We start from the raw sequence: 13,545 nt of genomic DNA, 5'->3' as shown, positions 1-13,545 counted from the left end.
GAGAGAAGCAGAGACATAGGTGGAAGGAGAAGCAGGCTCCATGCAGGGAGCCTGATGTGGGACTTGATCCTGGGACTCCAGTATCACACCCTGGGCCAAAGGCAGGCGCCATACCGCTGAGTCACCAGGCATCCCATATTTTGTTTTGTTTTTAAATGATGCCTCATTCAAAAAACCTGAGAGTCCTCTCAAAATGCTCCAAAGGCTGACCAATGGAAGAGTGGCCTCTGTAAATCTGAAGAATAAGTCATTTTCAAAGAAATCAGTTCTGTTAAAAGCCATCTGTCCCAGAAGGCCCATCCCTCTTGGAGGGAGAACATGAAATTCTCCAGATTCTAAGAGAATGTCAGTGGGGATTCAGATGATGTCATTCAGGTTCTGTGATGGATTGTCTTAAGGATGAAGTTATTACCCAAGAGCAGGAATAAGAAAGTAGAATAGATAAACCTGAGAGTCCTCGTCTAACAGGTGGCACTGTCTTTGTCTTTTTTTTTTTTTTTCACCATAAGCACCACATGGGATGTGGAGCTGGTGTAGGACTGTCCTTTCATGAGATGCGGTTCAGATCCACTCTTGGGAACAAACTCCTCTAAGTGGAGACGGTGCGTATCTAACAGTGGAGACGCGGACAGGGGCGAGGGGGAGGCAAGCAGTTCTGTGACCGTCCCTGCCACGACACTGCTAAGAGAATCAAAACGTTAAGCAGACAACGCGAAGCGCTCCCAAATTCATGAAAGCACTGTCTTATTTATTTTATTTATTCCTAATAGTTTGCATCTTATTTCATGCTTCCAGAAGCTTAGAAGGAACGCGCGACCTTGGAGAGTATGTCAAGTTCTCATCCTTGTCCACCAGGGGGCGCGCAAATCCCAGGAGGAGCTGCCCTCCAAGAGCCCTTAGGTGGCTTTGATCCCCGGGAGGAGGATGGACGCGGGGGCTGCAGGTGGGCTGCAGGTGGGCAAGAAGAACCACGGGCCAGATCGGAGCGCGGCTCTGGAAGCAGCCGCGTCCAGGGCTGGGCCCCCCGTCCTGCAGCCCCGTCCCCTGGTTGCACACAAAAAAAAAAAAAAAAAAAAAAACGAGCGGACGTTTGCACCGACTCCCCGGGGTGCGGGGCGGGGGTGGGGGTGGGGGGCTTGCATCCTCTAGCCCCGCCCCTCGACGCCCCCGGGACCCAGTCTGACCCCCCTGCTCCGCGGCCCGGACCGCACAGGTTCGCCTACAGCTCTGGCTTCTCGCCCAGAATGAACCCCACAGGTGTTCCAACGCTTCGCGAATTAGCGGGGGCTGTGCACTAAGGGCTCTTCCTTTTCTGTTGCAGGTTCCAGAACCGACTCTGGGTAGTGTTCCCTGAGAGGCCCCGCCGGATCAGTGCAGCCAGCGGCTGGGATTCGGGGCGAGGGTCCCTGGTTCTCCTACGACAACGCCTGCGGTGCAGATGGGTGACTCCCCTTTCTGTGTCTCTCGGTTCCAGGTGTCATCTTCCTGCAGAGACCCTGAGCACCCACCCCTGCACCAGTCAGCCATGGGCAGGGGTCTTGTGTCACCTAACGCAGTGGTGGCTGCTGAGTCGCACCCCAGAGAAGCGGACTCCAGTTCCCTTATTCTGATCTCTCCTCCAACAAGGACCACTTGCGCTGTCCGTTTGCACTGTGGCATCAACTCCTGAGGCTGGATCTGGCCACACACGGCGGAGGACACCACCCTCCAGTTCTGGACTCCATGCTTCTGTTATTCTGACCTAAGATGGCAAGCTTTTTTGGATTCGCATTACTCTTCACCACTGATGTTAAGTTACCTCACCTCCATGTCCTACTCCATTCTGTCTGGTGACTTAAATGCCAGGTTTTATCCCCAGGATTTTCATTTGTGACATCTGAGGTATTGTACCTGCCTGCCAAAATGTCTGGCATTTTGACTGTATCGCCCCTTCGAGGAGAATTATGCCAATACTATTTTTGGCTATTAGCAAAGTCTGGTTTTGTTTCAGAAACTGAGTTTGGCAGGAGAGTAAGGTGATGGAATCACTGAGCTACCCGGAGAAATTGTAGAAAAGGTGTCAGACACCTGGTAATAGCGCTTCTAGGAATTTATTGTACAAAAATGATCAGAGCTATTAACAGAGAAATGAATACTTAGATTTTTTCCCTCATTATTTATAATAGCAAAAAAACCCATTAGAAACCCATTTATTGTCTAATAATAAGGGCATGCCTAAATTCATAGATTCTTTCAATAAAATACTTTGGCACCAGTAAAAGACCTCTTCAAGATATAGGAAAATATATGTCAGGTAATATTTATATAATCTATATAAATTTAGCAGAGACTTAAGTGTTCTCAATAATGCTTTTGAGATTTTTCTTTTCAATAGAAAATAAACTGAAAAAAAATACACTAAAGTGACCTGTGTCTTCTCTCTGGGTGATGACCCTTTGCTGATGCTGTTTTATTCTTTATGCTATTTTAGACATTTTTTTTTCCACTCTTACAGTGAGCATGTACTTCTTACTAGAAAGTCTTTAAAAGAAAGTGTATTTCACGACATTTTCGGCTCTTGACTGTTGATAAATCCTTTGTGTTAATTAGGTCTGAAGAAATGTTGTTCTTTTGTACTGTCAGGAAGCACGGATTTCCTTCACTTGGCCCCCCTCACATCTCCTTGACAGTGGAACCACCCCGTATGCGATCAGGAAAACGTCCTGTTGAGCCAACCGGCTACCTGAAGACCATCAGGGAAGACAGCGCTGAAGCTCCGTGTCTCCACCATCCTAGCAATCAAATGGGCACCATCCTAAGCTGGGGAATCTGCTGTGTCAGCTCCTCAGAGTCCAGGTGTAGGGCCAGCGCCTGGCATTACGCTTTGTGTTGCTGAGGCCTCCATTTCAGCGGCCTCCAACTTGAGTAACCATACCGCCACTTGAGTACAACCAGCAGGTAGGTGTCCCACCCATGAGGTTCCCCTTGTAGAAAGCTCTGGGGAACCCAGATAACTGACCACTTGAGTGACCCTGCTTTTCCTGGCTAGTGTCCTGATTTCTGCTGTTACATTTTAAATTCACCAAGAAAGACTGAAACCTTAGGCATCCCACCCTTGACCCCCATAAAGGCAGAACCGAGGTTTGTGCTTTCTCTCTCTATTTCTCCCCAAAATCTCACTGTGTGGCCCTAGGCATGCTGTGCATCACCCAGGATTTGTGAGTAGTAAACCTGGTCTTTTGAGAGTTCCTGGATGGTTGCTGTGAGGGGTGTCTTGTGATCATAATAAGAACCACAAGTGCCTTCCAGCCCCAACACTGGCTCTGCTTGGCGGGGGAAAGTTCTGTGGAGGCCCTCACAGGGGTAAGGGCCCCGCGCACGCCCCTGGGTGTTCCTAGACCAGAGCAGCACTACCTGGAGGCTGAGATTGGCAGGAAACACCCTGTCATGGGTACCCGCAGGCTCAGCCGTGCTCATTTTCTGAGTTTATCATGGAAGCAGCAGAAAAAAACCCAGCATCCAGGCCTTGGGTTAGGTGGACCTGAAATGACATCGCAGGCCAGCTCTAGGAGTCTGCGTGCAGGGAACGAACCCCGGATGCCATGGAGATGCAAGGGTTTCTGCCCTTGCTCATCACAGAAGAGAGCTTTGCCTCAGTTTCCCTACCACTGTCACTTTACTTCCATACTAAGGTTGGCCCTCGGGGCCCAAGCCTCTTTGGCAGGTGTCCTGTCACCTCATTCAGGTATTGCCAGTGGCCCCATTTTCTCCTCACTTTTCACTCCCTACCAAGGCTCCCCAAGATCACCCTGAGCCAGCAGTGCCTGCCCCCAGGACATCCTCCTTGTCTGTGCTCCGCCAGACTGAGCCGTCCGGTTGCCGCCCCTTTTCCTGCTTTCATGTGTCTCATCTGAGTTTTCTCCTCCTGACCTGTCTATGAAATCAAGACCCAAGACATCTTCCACCCTGTCCCATGCTCCCTATGAAATTGTGACCAGGTATGATGGGCACACGTGGCACAGGCAGCCATGAGGTGGCGGGGGGCGGGGGAGAGGAAGGGACATCTTCAAATGTATTTTTTGTTATAAGAGCAGAAAGTAAAAATTATAACCCTTGCACTTAGAAATGACTTTCACTCCCTAATATCTTTTTTTCTAGTCTTTTTTGTTGCTAGGGCATTTTTTAAAAGATTTCATTTATTTGAGAGAGAGAGAGAACAAGTGGGGGGAGCAGCAGAGGGAGAGGGAGAAGCAGACTCCCCGCTGAGCAGGGAGCCCGATGGGGGGCTTGGTCCCAGGACCTGGGAATGATCATGGCCTGGGCCAGAGGCAGACGCTCAACCCACTGAACCCACCCAGATGCCCCCGTTGCTATGTCATGTTTACGATGGTTGAAACTGTACAGTGTTTTGTGTGTTTTTTTGTAGAGTTTGAAACTATTTCAAGCACCCTGGAATGACCCCCTGCTTTGCTCTTCCCCCTTCCTCCCCTGCTCCCCGCATGTCCCCTTCTGATTGCCAGTAATTAAGGTGAGCTCGGGCCAGAGGAGCGGAGGTACAACCAGCACCCCGGTTATCCCCATTACTAATCGTGGTTCCTTCCTCCTGTTGACTCATCCGGGCCACGACCTCCTTTCGGGGAGGGAGCCAGGGACTAGGATCCCTTGCCTTTTGCAGATGAGGAAACTATAGGCAAGGAGCTTCCAGGCTTGCCTGTGGTGACACAGGTAGCGGCAGGCCGGGCTGACACCGAAGCCAAGCTTCAAAGCCCACTGTTCTGTTGCCGCCGCAAGCACCGGGGCTGTGGCATTTGACAACGATCTCCTCGGGGTCTGATTTCAAGTGGGGCAAAGTGGTGGCAGGTGAATGGGGCCAGAAACAAAGGGACAGGGCAGCAAGGAGACAGCAGCCCGGGAGCCGCCCGCTGGGCCCAGGCCCGGCTTCCTGGAGGCGCTCCAGGGAGCGGCCTGTTGCCCCACCGGACGGTTCACCTTCCTCCTCTCAGGTACAGGCTTGGTTTCAAGGCATCTGCGCCTTCCCGGGGGGCAGTGGTTGGAGGGCGGCCACGAGGCCCACCCGGGAGGGCAGGCCTGGCCTCCCTCTGGGCTTTGGGCGGGAGGGTGGGGCGGGGCGAGGATCCCACCGCATGAAGGATACCATGGGGAGTCCCAGGGCTCCCGTGGGAGGCGGGGTGTCCACGGAGGCAGTCCTCAGGCTCCCGGCCATTCTCCTGCAAGCCCCTCCCAGACCTTCTCCTTGGGTTTCTAAGTGACTCTTCATTCCCTTTCTCTGAAAAGAAGAAAGAGTGCACTTAATTGCCCCCCTATCAGTGTCCACCCTCTGGGGGCTCTGTGTGTCCTGGCTGGGTCCCTGGCCAGGCCAGTGAGGCCGACCCCACCCTGGGACGGGGCAGCCGGGCGGCTTCGCTGCACACGGCCTGGACGCTCCCGTGGGCCCTGCAGTGGCCCGTCCATCTCTTATTCCACAGACTAATAAAGTCGGCGGGGTCCTGGGGGACTTCATTCTGCTGCCAAGCCTTTTCCCTACCTTCAAAATGCCCCCCCCCCCAACTCTGTGGGATGCCCCCATATGAAACGAAGTTTATCTGAAGTGCCAACAAAGGCTAGACCCAGAAATGGTCTGATCTGGGGCGACTAATAAGGTTTACTATTTCACGATAAGGAAGCATGTAACCTAATGCAGCACTTAAATAATTGGCGTGACTTCGAGGTCATAATACTCTGCCCAGGAAGGGAGGGAGATAAACTTCCAGCTCAACAGGCAGGTGAATGTTCCTTTACATTCTGGAAGCTCATTGTAAGGAGAACGGGCCACTTAAAGGAAACTTGTGTAAAATCTGATTTTAAGCTGCAGCTTTTCTGCGTCTCCAAAAGTTAATATTATCCATATACATAAAGATGTACATCACACGTTAATTCTCTCTTAAGGAGGATGATCCTTTTCTCTGAGTTTCTGTGCTTTGCAATTTAGTTAGACGCTGTAATGAATTTCTTTGGTGAGTGGATGATGATAATAAAGAATAACCTGCTCTTTTGAAGATACTCTAAGGTGATTAAAAAGTTGACAATTTTGGGCAGCCCGGGTGGCTCAGCGGTTTAGCGCCGACTTCAGCCCAGGGCGTGATCCTGGAGTCTGGGGATCGAGTCCCAAGTCGGGCTCCCTGCATGGAGCCTGCTTCTCCCTCTGCCTGTGTCTCTGCCTCTCTCTCTCTCTATGTGTCTCTCATGAATAAATAAGTAAAATCCTAAAAAAAAAAGTTGACAATCCTGTTAGTTACCCATATTTGTTTTTAAATTTTATTATTCTAATATTTGTAAAATATTATTCTAAAATTTGTAAATATTTGTGATTCTAAATAGTCAGCTGAATATGTAACTGCCTCCTACTATAGGAAATCACCCCCTCTAATGCACACAAACACACACACAAAATCGGGAACAGCAACTCCATCTGCCATGACACCAGGCTCTGTCTGTGACCCCACCAGATCCCAGGCGCTATATCTGGAGCACAGCTGCCAAATCCACTGCAATTCAAACAGGAATGCTGGGGGACACCCGGAGAGGTGGTGGGCGCCAGAGTCAGCAGAGCCAAGCTTGGCTCCTACAAGAGGTTGAGAGGGGATGTGCTCAGACTCCCCCCATTCGTAGGAGGCAGTCTGCTGGTGAGGCAGGCATTTCGGCATGGCATCATGAGCAGCCCTGCTGTGGCAGGTACCTGATGGCTTAAGAGAGGCGAAGCCTAAACTCCTCACCACCCACATAACCTTGGAGCTTGAACTGTACTGGAACCCAGAAAGAATTCCTGCTGGCCCCATGTGCCAGATATGGATCGCTGGGCAACACATCGTCCCCCAGTGTAGTGGTTACAACTATTTATCTGCTAAAGGTTCTGGGGTTAGCAGAGTGTGCTAGGTTCGCCTGGCACCCCTTGGTGGCCTCACTTGGGGTCACTCTCGTGAGGCAGAACTCGTCCTGTTGTTTGGCTGGGGCGGGTCCAAAATGCCCTTCCTCGTGTGTCTGGCAGTTGGAACTGGAAAAAGAAATTCCACTTGCCTCGAACTTTCTCCATAATGATTTGCAAGGCCAGAAGTCAGTAGAGCAATGTCTTCCAAGTTTTAATTAGAAAAAAAAAGTGACCTAAAAATAAGACTATGGAAAAATGTTTTTAAATGTATAAGAAGTCACAGACTATGGCTTCTCTTTCTGTTTTTTTTAATTATTATTTAAAATCAATTAATTAGCATATAGTGCATTTTTAGTTTCAGAGGTAGAATTTACTGATTCATTAATTGCATATAACACCCAGTGCTCATTATATCAGGTGCCCTCCTTAATACCCATCACCCAGTTACTCCACCCTCCTCTCCTCTCTTCCAGCAACCCTCAGTTTTTTTCTACAGTTAAGAATCTCTTATAGTTTGTCTCCCTCTCTGATTTTGTCCTATTTTATTTTTTCCTCTCTTCCCCTGTGTTTATCTGTTTTGTTTCTTAAATTCCACATATGAGTGAAATCATAATTGCTTTCTCTGATTGATTTATTTCATTTACACATGCTGTCTTTGAATGAACCACTCCAAGGTGAAGGTTGGCCAACTTTTATGGGCTGACCGGTGTCCCTCTCCACCGCCAATTATTCATATGTTTAAGTCCTTAAACCCAAAATCTCAGAGTGTGACTGGATTTGGAGACAGGGTCTTTCAAGAGGTAACTAAGTTAAAATAAGATCACTAGAGTGGACACTAATTCAATATGACTGGTGTCCTTATAAGAAGAGGAAATTTGGACATAGACAGGCACAGAGAAAAGACCGTGTGAAGACACAGGGGGAATACGGGTTGTGTACAAGCCAAGGAGGGAGGCCTCAGGAGGAACCAACCCCTGAAGACACCTCAACCTTGGACTTCTAACCATCAGGATTGTGAGGAAATTAATTTCGATTGTTTAAGACACCTAGTGTGTGGTACTTTGTTATGGTAGCCCTAGAAAAAATAGTACACAATGGAGATCACTAAAATTAATGAAAAAGGAAATGGGTTGAGCCATTTCATTAAACGGCTAAGTTAAACACAAATGTGGGTAATATGCTACAGGCTGTCAGAATGTTTGTAAGCATATGAATCTGACCCCAGGGAACTTGGGTTTCAGTTGTGTCCAGGCCTCCAAGTAACTGCTACATTGGACTACCAGGTTGGGTTCTCTGGGCCACACTTCGCTCCATGGTAATGAATTACTTTCAAGGTAGTTTCCAGAGAGTCCTAGACATAGAGTGAGGGTCTCAGGGACTACCAAGAAGCTAAGGAGATGAGTCTGTGGGGTCTGAGCTCTTCATCACTTCACAGTCAGCCTCCTGGGCTTCTCAGTAGGATCTCACTGGAAGGGGGTTTGCTGTGGCTAAAAAAATAAAAATTAAAAAAAATTAAAAAAATTAAAAAGCCTGAACACCAGTGAACTGGATCATTTCTGAGTTCCCTTCCAAGTCAAAAAGCTATTAGCAGTTCAAGGTTTGTTTCATCCCATTAGCCTTAAGAGAATGTAAGGACTTATTGATAACTTATACGAGATTTGGCTGAAAGTGAGGGTCTAAACCACTCCTGCTTCCAGCCAAGACCCACCAAAGAGGCAGGAAGCCAAGTCTGGTTCTTTCTTTCTCAGGAGGGGCTGGCTGTGAGAAATGGATGCTATTCTCCTGAGAAGGGAGAGATGACCAAAGGAGCTGAATGGAGAGTGAATCCGGGGAGCAGGCTACCTGGCTCTGGGGTGGTGTCAGGGGAAGAGCTCCGAGTGACTGCCAGGCCTTATGGGCAGGAATAGACTCCACTGGAGGCATTTGTGCCAAAGCAAATGTTGGTCATTGTCACTCCTCTTCCTGTTCCTCAGCTCGTGGCTTGGTTCTCACAACCAAGTGGGGCCAGAAATTGTCTTTAATAAAGAGACAAACCGCAAACAGCTTCTAAACAGTTGCCCTAGAATTTTCCCTCAAAACTATCCTTAAAGAGCCTCATGGAAGGTGACATCCCCTACATAATACGTACCATCACATGTTAAACTTTTTTTTCTTAAGATTTTATTTATTTATTTGACACAGAGAGAGAGACAGCACAAAGCAGGGGGTGCAGCAGGGGGAGAGGGAGAAGCAGGCTCCCCACAGAGCAGGGAGCCAGATGTGGGGCTCCATCCTAGGACCCTGGGATCAGGACAGGAGCCCTAGGCCGATGCTTGGCCGACTGAGTCACCCAGGCATCCCCACGTTTCACTTTTTCAGGGGTGGAAGTGTTTTCTCTCCTCGGAAACTCTGGAGTGTTCTAAGGTGTGCAGTGTGTGGGCCGAAGGAGGGAGAGACAGATGGCAGGGCGACGATTATTGGAGGAGAGAGACGGACAGAATGTTCCCCTTCCAGGAAATTTCAGACCAGTTCCCAGACCACCAAGAGCTTGCAAACAAACCATTCATAAAGAGGCTTCCAGCTGGGCCGAGCAGGAAAGGGGAAACCCTGCTGCCATGCAGCAAGGGGAAGCAGACAAACTCGCGGTTGCCTGTGGACGGGGAGGCCCGGCCTGACGGTCTTCACTGCGCAGCCTGGAGGCCTCCTCAGTGGCGGTGGCAGACGGGCCAAGATCCGGCCCTGGAAGCAGCCAGAGCCACCCAGGCCTATGTTACTGGGCCCTGCTGGCTCCTGGGACACCCAGGTTGGACAAGCATTAGTAGAGCAGCCAGTGGCCTGAGACCCCACAGCACAACTTGGATGCACATTCATGATTTAAGAGCCTTGCTTGCCTCCGAAAGGGAACAGAAGGCAGCTGGCCCACAAAGCTGCCGGAGTTTGGGGTCTGGAAAAATCCTCTTCAGAGGGAGTCAGAACGGTCCCAAGTGGTGATGGGGCCAGAGCTCAGGCCAGCCGGGAAGCAGCTGTCCCCAGGGTGGTGGGGTCAGCAGGCAAGACACCTAATCCATGCTACAGCTTTCCGACCGGGTGGGAGGGTGCACCTGGGTGCCACCCAGAAGCTCATTTCCATTTCTGGGGCTATCTTAGACCTAGCAGCCTCTGTAGCCGGGAAGCAAGTGGAGGCCACTTGGGGGGTGGTCCATGCGGCAACCTCACTCTGTTGTGGATGATTTGTTCCAACAGACTACAGGGACGGGTTTTAACTCCCTGCTGTGTCAGAGACTTCTGCTCAGTATTTTCTGGAAACCTGTGCTCTTGTAATGCACTAGTTTTGGTAACCAGGTTATTCCACTCCTCTCCTCCCCCACATAGAACATCACTCCATTATTTATTTATGCGCTTATTCATTCAACAAATATTTAATGCCCACTAGAGGTAAGACGACAGCAATCATCACACCAATGACGGCATGGTCTGGCATCTTGCTAGCCACTGTAGCATGAGAGCAGATGTGGCCACTGTCTTCATGGAGTGTGTCATATGGCTGAGGAAGGGTATGCTATTTCTTTTTTTAACTTAACACTCCCACAGTCCCTTGTATGTACAGGCCCTGGTTCTAGGCATCTTACAAATATTGACGCATTTAATCCTCCTCACAATCCCATGAGGTAGGAAATATTAATATCCCTGTTTTACAGATGAGGAAACCGAGGCACCAGGACATTAGAGTAACCTGCTCAGGACCACACAGCTAGGAAGGGCTTATATCTGGGTGGTCTGGCTCTAGCACCTGGAAATCTTACACCAGGCTGCCTCGTCAGCAGATAAAGATAAATCGGCAGACTGTATAGGAATGAAGAGTGTGCTCTATGCTCAGAAAGAGCATTGGTTGCGGGGGGAAGGGTGCAGGATGGATTTTTCACACATATTGGGAGTTGGCCTGGACTTCTCTGAAGAGGTAACAGAAAGGGGGAGTCTGTTCCAAGCAAGGAAAATGGCAAAAGCAAGGACCCTTGAGTGAGAAAAGCCTTAGTGAATTCACAGGTCTCTGAAAGAAGTGGCTGCTGTCAGAGGAAGGTGGTGAGCAGCAGAGGGGTGGCTGTCGTAGAGATGAGGTTAGAAGGTGGGCAGAGTCGGGCCATAGGCAGTTTTGTTAGGTGGCTCTCAGGGTAAGATAGAAGAAGCAGGGGCAGCCCCGGTGGCGCAGCGGTTTAATGCCACCTGCAGCCCAGGGTGTGATCCTGGAGACCCAGGATCAAGTTCCATGTCGGGCTCCCTGCATGGAGCCTGCTTCTCCCTCTGCCTGTGTCTCTGCCTCTCTCTCTCTCTCTCTGTGGTATCTCTCATGAATAAATAAATGAAATCTTAAAAAAAAAAAAAAAAAGAAGAAGGAGCTGTCTTTAATAAAACAGGCATATGATGTAGAATGATCATGGAAGGAAGCTGCATGCTTTCATTTTGCAAAGGGCCCCTTTGCACATTTCATATATATTTGATCCTCCCAAACATCGAGGAAAGAGAGTAAAGTTAAGTCCTTTGTGACACCAACTACCACACTCCTCCCTCATACCCATTCCCCCTCCTTCGTTTCTGCTAGCAGAGCCTCAACTCTGTTCTGGGAGGCCATGGGTCTAGGCCCACGCAGGCACCCCTGTCCTAACCCAGCCTCGTGCCCAACGAGTGGCCACGTACACCGTCCTGGCAGATGAGTCATCAGGGGAAATCTGCTGGGGGCTCTGGGAAGCCTTTGGTTTTTCCCAGTAAGAGGCATAAACTTGAGGCCATCACCACTTCCCCTTCCCCTCTACCCTGAAGGGACACAATGTCTGTAGCTGCAAGGGCCATCGAGGAACAGTGATGCAATAGCATAGAAGAAAAGCCATGAGACTCTGAGAAGCTGGCCCTGAACCAGTGCCAGCGCAGCCCCAGCTAGACTTACCACGACAGAACTGCAACACTCGGGTGAATATAGATGTGCTTACAGCTTTAGCCCTAAATGACAGCAAGAGGACAGACTTAAGAACTGAAAACATCACAATTCTGGTCTCATTCACTGAAGCAAAGCCTTCTATTGTCATCATTTAAGAATTGTCGAGTGTCCAAATTTGTTGAGATGAGAATAAGATAAAATACGTTAATAGATGGGATTGTGTACAATCACATATCTATGTTTATGGGGGAACTGAAGAGTGGAATTTAAAGCAAGTTGCTTGAATTATATGAAGTCTGGATGGTGGAATGAGCACCATGTTCATGTTTCTAAGCTTCGGTGTTTCCTTCAGAGATTAAAAAAAACAGATAATATTATTTCCACCATAGATTATACATATTACTGTAGAAGATCAACCTAATGATTTGCCCAACATGAGTCATTTGGTAGCATTTTGGGGATTTTTACCATATCCACCAACAGAAGTCATAAAAAGTGAAGCAGCTTCCATGCAGAATGCTAGTTAGACAGAAGTTGCATTAAACACTTCTTCCATAAGCAACTATGTAGGATATCCACTTGGTCTAAAGCTGACATGCCATGAGGAAGCTCAACTCACACAGAGAGGTCATGACCCGCCCCCCGAGTCCCGGGATGGAGTCCCACGTCAGGTACCCCGCAGGGAGCCTGCCTCTCTTCTGCCTATGTCTCTGCCTCTCTCTGTGTCTCAAATAAATAAATAAATAAATAAATAAATAAATAAATAAATAAATAAATAAAATCTTAAAGAAAAAAGGAAAACAAGAATAAATTAGTGTCATTTTGAAGATCAGATGAAGTCATACAGTCAAAGTTCTCAGTATGCCTAAAAGGTGGGTTTTGCTATTATTTTCATTATATTTTTTAAATTCTCATTAAATTGGTTCCCTTTTCTAGTATATCCCATGTCAGCTCTTATCACCTTAGGCTACATTTTTAAAAAATACTTATTTATTTGAGAGAGAGATTGAGGGAGAGCACAGAGGGAGAGTGAAAGGGAGCAGCAGACTCCCCACTGAGCAGGGAGCCTTATGTGAGGCTCAATCTGAGGACCCTGAGTTCATGACCTGAGCTGAAGGCAGATGCTTAACTGACTGAGCCACCTGGGCACCACATTTGGCTAAACATTAAAAAAAAAAAAAGAAAGAAAGAAAGAAAGAAAGAGAAAGAAAGAAAGAAAGAAAGAAAGAAAGAAAGAAAGAAAAGTTTCAATTCCTTTCTATTTTACTATTTTTTTCTGGCTTTATTGAGATATAATTGATACAAAGTATACAACACAGTGTTGTTAACTATAGTCATACCTCTATAGATTAGTATCTCTAGAACTTATTCATCTTTCGTAGCTGAAACTTTGTACCCTTTGACCAATATCTCCCCTTTTCCCTCTCCCCCCAGCCCCTGGCAACCACCATTCTACTCTCTTCTATGAGTTTGACTCTTTTAGCTCATAATAGCCAAAATGTGGAAACAACCTAAATGTCCATGCATGGGTGAATGGATAAATATAATGCAGCATGTGCATACACAATGGAATATTATTCAGCCTTTAAAAAGAAGAAAAAAAAAGCCATTTTGCAACATGGACAAATATGGGGGATATAAAGTCAGACACAGACGAATACTGCACAATCTCCCTTATACGTGGAATCTAAAATAGTCATCAACTATAATCAGTTGTCAAGTCCTGTCGATT

General features: G+C 48.1%; 1 long non-coding RNA gene across 9 annotated transcripts in view; it reads left to right on the top strand.

Moving 5' to 3' along the window:
• The window catches only part of LOC111095648, a 73,432-nt gene extending 60,126 nt beyond the window's left edge, over positions 1 to 13,306 (top strand). The window contains exons 2-7 of one of the 9 annotated variants that reach the window (XR_005358610.1): positions 510 to 602; positions 796 to 954; positions 1,322 to 1,881; positions 2,623 to 2,937; positions 3,773 to 3,977; positions 13,248 to 13,306. This is a non-coding gene — a long non-coding RNA (uncharacterized LOC111095648). Of the gene's footprint in view, positions 1 to 509; positions 603 to 770; positions 955 to 1,321; positions 1,882 to 2,622; positions 2,938 to 3,772; positions 3,978 to 4,405; positions 5,056 to 6,485; positions 7,176 to 8,652; positions 9,037 to 13,247 lie in introns of those variants that run through there. The other 8 variants (XR_005358609.1, XR_005358608.1, XR_005358612.1 and 5 more) reach the window with 8 other exon arrangements.
• The last annotated feature ends 239 nt before the right edge of the window (positions 13,307 to 13,545 follow it).

Source organism: Canis lupus, chromosome 4, assembly GCF_011100685.1.
Source record: "Canis lupus familiaris isolate Mischka breed German Shepherd chromosome 4, alternate assembly UU_Cfam_GSD_1.0, whole genome shotgun sequence".
Lineage (NCBI taxonomy): Eukaryota > Metazoa > Chordata > Mammalia > Carnivora > Canidae > Canis > Canis lupus.
Note: the sequence above shows the minus strand (reverse complement) of the source record. Positions and strands in the feature narration are given on the sequence as shown.